The following is a 10,677-nucleotide window of genomic DNA, read 5'->3' as shown; positions in this document are numbered from 1 at the left end:
AAATTAAACATTGAAAACAAAGAATAGAATACACCTAGAAACACTCCAACAATCCAACGTTTTGAATGGCAAGCACGGCTCCAGGTGTGGTGGATGGTGTGGTGTGAATTTGTGGTAGAGGGTGGTGCTTAATGATGGGTGCGGCATCATATATTTATAGGGTGAAGGAAAGGCACGAAATTGGGTTGAAAAGGAGAGGAATTAGGACTCCAAATCACCAAAGAACAAGGTCACTTTCAATCAGATTCCAGGGAGGACAAGGAATGGTCCTTGTGGCAGATTCTAGAACTTCTAGAAGGGTTACATGTGGCAAAAACTTAGGGTACGAAAATAGGGCTTCTAGAACCTGATATTTAGGTGATTTAATGTGAAAATGAGTCCTCTTTGCAGCTATAATTAAGGTAGGAAAAGATTATGATATGATAAGATAAGATAAGGTTGGATAAGGTTTGGATAAGATAAGGTAATTTGGATAATGTTTCTTCTTTGTAGCTAATTCCTTATCTTCCAAGTCTTCAATTTAATTCTTCGAGATGTTAATCACATTCCTAGCCTCTCTTGACTTCAAATTCGTCCATCCACCTTGCTCCATATGCAAGTTATCCATTTCATGCCCAAAACTACTCCAAATGGCTCCAAAATGCACTTTCTTGGTAACTTTGCCATTAGGACCTACAAACACACGAAAATAGCTTAAAACACTATAATAAGTAAAAACTAACTATGTAAATGCAAGAAAACAAGCTAACTAAGTCGCATAAATATGCTCCTATCAAATTCCCCCACACTTAGCTTTTGCTAGTCCCCGAGCAAAACAAAACAAACAAAACATAACCTAGACCTTCCAACATTTACCTCAGGGATTTCCAATGCAACATGACATGTTAAAAATTACTACTCACATAGATTTTAGCTATCCTTACTCTTGAGCATACACTTAACAGTAGTCACCACTTGCTAGCTCGCATTTAATCAATTAAAACAACATTTTGAATGTAGTAACATGCCTTAGAGAATTCCCTCAATTCTTCACCGGATATACTCTCTATTTTCACACAGATTTTCTGACTACACTCCTTACACTAGGTATATGTGAAAAGATTGATGTAAACATGTAGACTAGCACTCACATATGTATAATCAAAGAAGGCACTTTCTGGAATTATTAACATGTATATGATCTCATGAATGGAATGTCATTACTTAGACACGAGAACCAAGGATACCATATGCTCAAACCAATTTTAAACTCCACATATTGAAACACATAACAATCAAGATCGAAGTCTAAGAGACGGGGCTAAGGTATTGGCTAACAAAGAAAGGTAAGGATAAACAAAAGTTCTTAAAGCAATAGTAAGCAAAGTAATGAAATAAACACTTAGAATTCACTTTTGAATGCAGAACCCAACTTTAAACACCCAAGGGAGATTCACACAACACTTAGGGCCAGATTCAAACTTTTGGACCTTTTCTTCAACAACCAATACTTGTGAGTTCATTCTCACTTATTTTCAACTTTTTTTTCTTTCTTTTCTTCAACTTTTTCTTCTTCTTTTTTTCTTTTTCACGTTTTTTTTTCCGTGCCCTATTCTTTTTCTTTGGCACATAAATCATACATCCTCCTAGATTTCCACGAAAATCCTTCCCCCACACTTGTTTTTCTGCAATTTTTAGATCAAAAGGAATTCCCTCTAAGTCATGCTTTACTATCCTTTAAGAATAAGGATACGGATAGTCCTATTCTACGCTAGGTAAGGATAATGTGGCTAACAAAGAAAATAGGCTAAATAAGGCTCAAAGGGGTTAAACCTACAATACATATGCAAAGGGTAAGGCTTTTTGGCTTTGGTTTTAACTAAACAACTTCATCTTGTTATATGTTATGCAATCAATATCATGCTTTGAATGAAATGGGCATGAGTTCTAGTATTTGGAACTATAATGATGAAAACGCATTCTAAGTAGCAACCAAGCAAAGAATAATGAGATCATGCAACGACTTTAGAAAACAAAAACATCAAGATTAATAACTCTCCAAACAAAGTTAAGGCTCAAGTCTCTCAGGGTTGTAGTGTTAGTTTGAGTTTCTTCCTTCAAGCATGTTATAAAAACTGATTTTTTTCCTTTTTGTGATTACATGTGAATTTGTAAACGACAACTACAACTAAGCATAAACCAAAGAGCATATCAAACTTCCATCCATGTTTGCAACTTTCTTTAACAGTCATGCAATTGAAAACCAAATCCTCATCATTGTGTTGGAAGGTATCCTAAGACACAAACAAACATAAAAACAAAAACAACTCTAAAAACAACTCTTTTTGGGTTTTTCAAACACTATTTTTTTATTTTATTTTTTCAATTTTCGGATTTTCTGTTTAAGACACATAAAAACACTTCAAAACACACTAAAAACACTTCAAAATAGTGAGTAACAACTTTAGAAGTGATAGGTGATAATATCCAACGAATTTTCATGAAAAACACTTTGTTTACCCCCCCCCCCCTACATACTTAAACCAAACATTGTCTTCAATGTTTCAAACAAAGACTCACACGCAAACAATCAAACAACACAACTAACAAACATGACAATTATGACAAAGTAAAAGTAATAAAGAATAGGGTTTAGGAATGCAAATCTGGTTGTGGAGTGTTGGAGATTCCTAGGTCTTCTTTATTTGAATGCATGGGTTGCCTTCAAGAAGCGCTTGCTTTAACGTCTTCCAGTTGGACGATGCCTCCTTTTAAGCTCCACTAGGTCCCATGGCAAGGAATTGATCTTTGAATGGGAAGTGATACTTGAAATGATCCGGCAATGGTTTAAATTCTAGAGTGGGTGCCTGAATCATTAACAACATATTAGTATAAAACAAAATTGAAATTCGGGGATGTGGCTTACCTGTGTGCTTCGAAATGAACTCAACAATAAACACCCCTTCGAAAGTTGTAGGACTATAAAATTCAGCTAGATTTGGTGTTTTGAGAGTTATGACTTGTCCTGTGTCATAAAATCCAACTTTTTTGGGAATTGTTGTCTCAAGTATATCTTCTTTGATGAATTTTAGACATTCCCCAGCCACTTCTTGCACTTGATTCTTTGGAAAGGTTTCGAAGATGCCTTTCTCACCCTCTTCTTCCTTGGATTGCATGATCCTGCAAGGAATAGGGACATTTGGGGGAATGGGGTCAAGACGAATTGAATTTGGGCTTACCTTGGTTGTAGTGTACGACATAGAGGGTATATGGGGCTGCGGCAAGGGTGGTTCTTCCCTTGCCATGGCCTTGTTATCCTCTTCTTCATCGAGCAATAGCTATTCATCCATATTTTGGCTTGGTTTGGACGTCTTGGGTTCATTTCCAACCTCCATGCCATTTCCCAAGGTGATAGCTTCAACAATTTCAACAGTTGAGTCGGATAGTTCACTTTGTTCTTGCATTTGCCCTATGAATTCCACGATCTTTCCCATTTGATTCTTCAATTCGCTCATCGCTTGGGCTTGATTTTGTAATTCCTGTGCCAAATAAGTTAGTATTGGAAGAATTTTATCATAATCCAATGACGAACCTAAATTTGGTTGGGATTGCTGTGGGGGAGGCTGTGGTGGCTGCATAGGCATTGTATAGAACTCCTCATATGACTGCCAATATTCTCCTTGTTGAGCCTCATTGGCTTGATTTTGTGAGCCCTGCGCCAAAGAAATTAATTCATCAAGAATTTGATCACAATCTATTGATGAACCTGAGTTTGGTTGGGCATACTGTATATGAGGTTGTGGTGGCTGCGCAGGTCTCGAATAGAACTCCTCATATGGCTGCCAATATCCTTTGTGTTGAACTTGTTGAGATTCCCACCACATAGAGTTTGAATGATCACTCCAATCTGAATTGTACATGTTGGAAATCAAATTGTTCCCTGATTGATTATAATCTTGATAACCCCAGGTCACATTCTCCCAACCTCTTTGTGGACATTGATTTGCTTGATATTCTTGCTTATAAGAAGCACTAAATGTAGGGACACTTTGCATTGTGGACCCTTCGGCATACTGTGACAACTGAGAATTAATATTCGCTATCTGAGCTTGAAGATTAGCAATTGTCATGTCTTGCTTCTCTAGTACCTGAAATCAAAGAAATAAAACTAAATCAAATATCAAAAGAAAAATAAACAAGCAAACAGAGGGATTAGCAATTCCCCGGCAACGGCGCCAAAATTTGATGTGAAATATTCTAACACTCAAATTAAAACCCTATGATTGTAGTATATGAAAGTAGGGATTGTTCTAGGCCAGGGATTAGAATGGATGCTAATCTACTCTAAATTGACTTAAAAATACAAAACTAAACTTAAATGACTCAAAACACTTAAAAACATAAATTTGGACATATTCTAACTAAAAGACACAACCAAGTAAAGGGGGATTGGATTTTGGATGAAATTAAGGTAAAAACAAGCAGATTGTAAAGACTCTAAACAACTTGTGAATATAAGTGAATAACTATTACGTGAAACTCCCTTATATTCTAGCATCAAATTCATGCATGCAAATTAAGTAGGTCTTCTTAATCAACATACAAGAATAAGTTATCAATCAATGATATACTATATTATTATTTATTATATAAATAATTATCATAAAAAATCTATAATTTAATATATTTATAAATGCAAATGCAGTAAACTCATAGTGGGCTAATTCATGAATTGAATCAAATGGACCTTTTTAACTAAGCGGTAGAGTCGCGCTCTTTAAACGCCCTAACCGCTTTGAAGTATCAACTAATGTAAGAGGGATAATATTATAAACTTGTCATTTCTCTTTTTTCACAAATATGACCGTGTCGGCTATTAGAAAGATTACCATATATAACACAAAACTTCTCCGCCGATTCCTTCTAGTCGAGCCTTTCGGCCTACGCAATTATGCTATGCCTTGAGCTGACCTGGTATGACCGGACTGAGTCTGTATATCTAATTCACTCACTATCATGTGGTGTAAAAACAACTAGAGTGAAAGAGCTAGACTTTAAAACCGTTGAAACCGAAAGCTATTTGTGATATGACGAAGCATCGTACCAAGGAAGCATCCAAAACATCATTTGCATCAATCAAAGCAGTAGCTCTGGTGAAGAGCTAAAGGCTGAAATGACATCCTAGCTTCACGCCATTCGAGGTGGCCCAGCCCAGCATTCATTCGCAAATCCTGTAGTGAAATTGAGATTGCTCGACCTTGGAAGCTAATTCGCATGTAGGCAGCGCTGTCTGTCGTATAGGATTTGAACCTATACCAAAGGTTTAGAAGACCTCTGTCCTATCCATTAGACAATGGACGTTTTTCATTCCAATTTTCCTATTTCTTGTTCGGAAAAAAAGTTGAACCAATTCCGGGAATTCCGTATTGAAGTCAATGATGCATTACATTAATTATATTCATAAATTTTTTTATAAAATAATAAATAAAAATAATAATACAAAAAAAAAAAAAAAAGATTGTACGTTTACCGAATTAACTGATAAAGAGACGGAACTAACAACTGCCGTAACGAACCTAAACTAAAGATAGAAAGAGTCACTCATTTATAATGGATAATGCTATGAAGAAGCTTGATACATTAGTTCCAATTATTCCTTTGATTGGATCATTGGCTAAAGTGAAATTTTGTAACGCATTAGGGCATCCTATTAGTAAGTCCACCTGGGCAGATTCGTCGGATTTTGATATTATCGACCGATTTGTGCATATATGCAGAAATCTTTCTCATTATTACAGTGGATCCTCAAGAAAAAAGAGTTTGTATCGAATAAAATATATACTTCGACTTTCTTGTGTTAAAACTTTGGCTCGTAAACACAAAAGTACTGTACGAACTAAGTAAATCGCATTCATGTTTTACGAAACAATAACTGGAGGAAATCAATTCATATCACATATGTGTTCATGGCTTTGAATTCATCTCTAACTAAAATGAATTTAGTTCCTCATGTTCGCAAAGCAAAGATAATTAAATTTAAACATTGAAAACAAAGAATAGAATACACCTAGAAACGCTCCAACAATCCAACGTTTTGAATGGCAAGCACGGCTCCAGGTGTGGTGTGAATTTGTGGTAGAGGGTGGTGCTTAATGATGGGTGCGACATCATATATTTATAGGGTGAAGGAAAGGAACGAAATTGGGCTGAAAATGAGAGGAATTAGGACTCCAAATCACCAAAGAACAAGGTCACTTTCAATCAGATTCCAGAGAGGACAAGGAATAGTCTTTATGGTAGATTTTAGAACTTCTAGAAGGGTTACATGTGGCATAAACTTAGGGTACGAAAATAGGGCTTCGAGAACCTGATATTTAGGTGATTTAATGTGAAAATGAGTCATCTTTGCAGCTGGAATTAAGGTAGGAAAAGATTAGGATATGATAAGATAAGATAAGGTTGGATAAGGTTTGGATAAGATAAGGTAATTTGGATAATGTTCCTTCTTTGTAGCTAATTCCTTATCTTCCAAGTCTTCAATTTAATTCTTCCAGATGTTAATCACATTCCTAGCCTCTCTTGACTTCAAATTCGTCCATCCACCTTGCTCCACATGCAAGTTATCCATTCCATGCCCAAAACTGCTCCAAATGGCTCCAAAATGCACTTTCTTGGTAACTTTGCCATTAGGACCTACAAACACACGAAAATAGCTTAAAACACTATAATAAGTAGAAAATAACTATGTAAATGCAAGAAAACAAGCTAACTAAGTCGCATAAATATGCTCCTATCAAATTTAGGGATTAAGGTTCTTGAGAGAGTGGTGGTGTTTTCGCCTAGGGGCCAAGTTCAAGGTAAATTTTTTTTTAATTTAAATTTTTTTGGTTTTGAATTTTGAATTTTTTTAAAAAATAATAAAGAGAGCGTGGAGTTTTAGTTGGGCAAAGAGATGGTCTCATATTTACCATGTCAGCATTTAACAAAAATTTTAACAGAAAAATAGACAGAGGTATGAAATTGTAACAAATTCATAAGTTAATGTATGATATTAGAAGACCTAAAGTTGAGGTGTGAGTTTGTTAGAAGACCTAAAGTTGAGGTGTTAAAAATGATAGGTTAGGTGGTCAAGCACGTGTGGTAGTGTTGGATTTCAAAAATTTTCATGTTGGAGCTAAGACATTTAAACTGTACTATATTCAACTACTTATGTAACATATAATTAAAGGTAGTGCTATTTACACATTATTTTGTTTTATCTTTTATACTGTATAATCTTGTTAACTTTTGTTCCTTGACTTTCTTCAATTTATTTGATCCGACGACCAGAAATTAAAAATAGTGTGTGAGCGGTAAAAATAGGTTTGTGGATAGCATCATCCATGAGAGCAACTTCACCCTTTCCAATTGCAAGAAGGATTGGGTGATTCAATCTATCAAAACCAACAAAATGAGCTCCATCTCAACCCAAACAAGTCGGGCTACAATAAAAATACGGAGGCACGACTACTCACTTGGGCCAAAATTGCCCAATCTAGCGTTTTAGGGAGTGTGATGGCACCCACGTTATTATTATTTTGGGTTAGGTGTGTGGGCTTAACACATGCGTGAGCGCAAGTGGACTGACCAACCCTATAGTGCTGGGGGGCCTTCAACCATTTGATTTGCACAAGATTTCTATCCTACAGTCCAAATTTTTCAACAAAAAAATTAAAAAAAAAAGAAATATTTATTAGCTGTTGTGGCCAATGTGGCACTTTAGAGCAATTCCAGCGTGGGAACCCTTCCCCCAGGCAATACACTGTTTAATCCACGCAGTGAACAGTAATTGCCCTTAATGAACAGTAATCGCCTTTTGCATCTCCACCGTTGCACTTGAATAGCTCTGGCAATGGATAATAAAATATTAATTTTTTTCTCATCCAATCCATCAAACATCCCATCACCCTTTCCTTTTTTTTTGTTTGATCGGTTCTTCTTCCTCTCTTTCTCTCTCTCTCTCTCTCTCTCTCTCTTTCTCTTTTATTTCTATTTATCTTTCCCTTCTTCCCCTCATTTACATTTGTTTGACCGGTTCTTTTTCCTCTCTCTCTCTCTCTCTCTCTCTCTCTCTTTTCTTTCTATCTCTCTTTCCCTTCTTCCTCTCATTTATGTTTTTCCCTCATTCCACCATCATCATCTCTCATCTTCTCTGATTTCATTCCCTCCCTCCTCGGTTTCTCCTTCTTCCCCAATCTTTATCTTCCTCTCTTCTTCTCTGCTTTCATTCCTTTCCCTTCCTCTTCCACTTCCCTTCTCTCTACACATAGCGGCAATTGCTTGCCGGGACTAGAATTTCTCCCTAATTTTTCACGACTCATTCTAAGTCCCAGCCATGAATCCCGAATAGTGAGTTCAATCCGATGATTTTTTTTTTTTTTTTTTTAATTTCTGGTTTGATTTATTTGCTGCCGATCGAATTTGATCCTATATGCGGTGGTTTTAGAACCGCAGTTTTATTGGAAATTTTAGTTTAATTTAATTTTTTGAAATTGATTCTGCATAGTTGATGTTTTTCGTTCGAATTGAGGGTTTGAGTGTGTAGATCCAGGTCAAATGAGGGGAAGGAGGACGGGGATATGCAAGGTCGGCACATGCACCGATGCCGCACATCAGCCACACGTCACACAGCCCTCAGGCTCTCGGGCTGTCGATTCCTGCTTGGCCTCTCGCTCGGGCCTGCTCGGGCTTGCTTGCCAGCACACGCTGAAGTTCATCACTCGGGCTCTTTGGCCTTGTTCCTGCACCTGTCCCTCAGGCTGGAGCACACGGTGGAAGTGCTCTTATGGGTTGTTGGATTACAAAAACGAATGTATTAAAAGGTTCATATTAATTAGGTAAAAAATAAATATTAAAAATTATAAAAAAAATTACAAATTACAGAATCATAACACGTGAAGAAATCAGTTAAAAATCTTATTCAAAATTAAACATATATTTATCTTCTTATTAATTTTTTTTTTAAATATTTTAGAAGTGCAAATGCACACGGGCAGTTATTGTTCAAAGCTGTAATTGCCTTTACTCAATAGCCCAAACATTAATTGACTTAGTAGGGTGGAGTTGCTCTAATCAATCCTAGTACCCCACATTCCATTGGGTCTAATATCAATCATCGGGATAAGGTATGAATAATTATTTGAATATTTTTTAGATAAGAGAATCGTTGGATTTTGTAATAGAGATAAGATACACTTATGAGCCAAGCTTTAATGAACAAGTCGAGCTTGAACCAAATTTGAGCTATCTGATAAAAAGATACGAGCAGTTCACTAGCTTTATGAGCTGAACATAGCAAAGCTCTATATCGACTTATTTCATTAACGAGTCTATTATTTTGTTCGAGTTCAATTCACTACATTGAAAATCAAGCTTAGATGAGTAAAAAAATAAAAAGCCGATTCAAATTGTTTCGAGCATATTATAGCCCTACATGTGCTCACTTTATGAAAATTGTGGTGTTTTGTTTTGAATGCGAGAACGATTAATAAAAAAACAAGGGTGCTAGGTTAATTGCATTCCAAAAATCCACAAACAAAAGACATATGGCCATAATTGAGGGATTGGAGGAGATGGGAGAGATTAGAGGGAAACGGTTATAAAATTGGCTTGGGTTACATCTGCCAATCTATCATCACTATTTTAGGCCCTGTTTGGTATCATATTTGAAATTTTATATCATTTCTCAAAACATTTCTTAAGGACATTTCTTGAAAACAATTTTCTTTAAGACTTAAAAACTTGATTGGTTTGCGATTTAAAAATTTTAAATCTTACGACTTAAACTAGATAAAGAGATCTAAAAAGAGAGGGAGAAAGATGAGAGAAGATGAAAGAAAGTAAGAGATGATTGAAGTAAAGAGAAAGAAGAGAGGATCAGACGAGATAGAAAGGAAGATGAGTGAGAGAAATAACCAAGAGAATGAAGAGAGCGATTGGAGAAGAGACGAAAAAGGTAAAAAAAAAAGGAGAGAGAAATAACAAAAAAGAGATAGATAGATTTGGAGTGAGGGGAGGAGGGAGAGAAGAAATGAGTGAATTTAAATTTAAAAAGTCTAAAAACTCACTTTTTATGTTTTTAGATAATAGATTATATTTTTGAGTTAGTCTTGAGTTCAGTTTTTGAAAATAGCCCTACCAGACAAGTTTTTAAGGCCTAAAACTTGAAAATTGTTTTTGAGTTTAAAAGGTTGAATTCAAGTAGAATACCAAACATGCCCTTAAGTATTTTAGGTAAGTCTCTATTATATTTTAAGAGGTGTTGGATTTGGATTAGTCACACAATGAGTCAAATATCGTAATTTAGTATTGAATTAGCCATTTACATGAATCGAATATAAAATCTAACACTTACGTTGTGTTTGGATGAAGAAATTTAAGATTATTAAGGAATTTAAAAATGACGGAAATTGAAATGATGAGATTTTATTTTCTAGAATATGTAAATTTTCTTGTTTGGTTAACCTAAAAGAACAATGAAATTGAATACAGAATTTGTTATTTTTAAACTCTCAATTATAGAAATCGAGAAATGACACCTATTTACATGGAATTTGAACTTGGGAATTGGAGATCTCAAATTTCCAATTTTTTTTTCCACACGGAAAATCTAAATTTCTATATTTATGAATCCAAATAAGGAAATTGGTGCATGTCAAT

At 35.5% G+C, this 10,677-nt stretch overlaps 1 pseudogene; it reads right to left on the bottom strand.

Annotated features, from left to right (window-relative positions):
* Positions 1-2,750: 2,750 nt before the first annotated feature.
* LOC148698520 (uncharacterized) lies at positions 2,751-4,112 on the bottom strand (annotated as a pseudogene).
* Between the last annotated feature and the right edge of the window lie 6,565 nt (positions 4,113-10,677).

The sequence above is a fragment of the Pyrus communis genome, chromosome 2, assembly GCF_041283825.1.
Source record: "Pyrus communis isolate YQ-2024b chromosome 2, ASM4128382v1, whole genome shotgun sequence".
In the NCBI taxonomy this organism is placed as follows: Eukaryota; Viridiplantae; Streptophyta; class Magnoliopsida; order Rosales; family Rosaceae; genus Pyrus; species Pyrus communis.
Note: the sequence above shows the minus strand (reverse complement) of the source record. Positions and strands in the feature narration are given on the sequence as shown.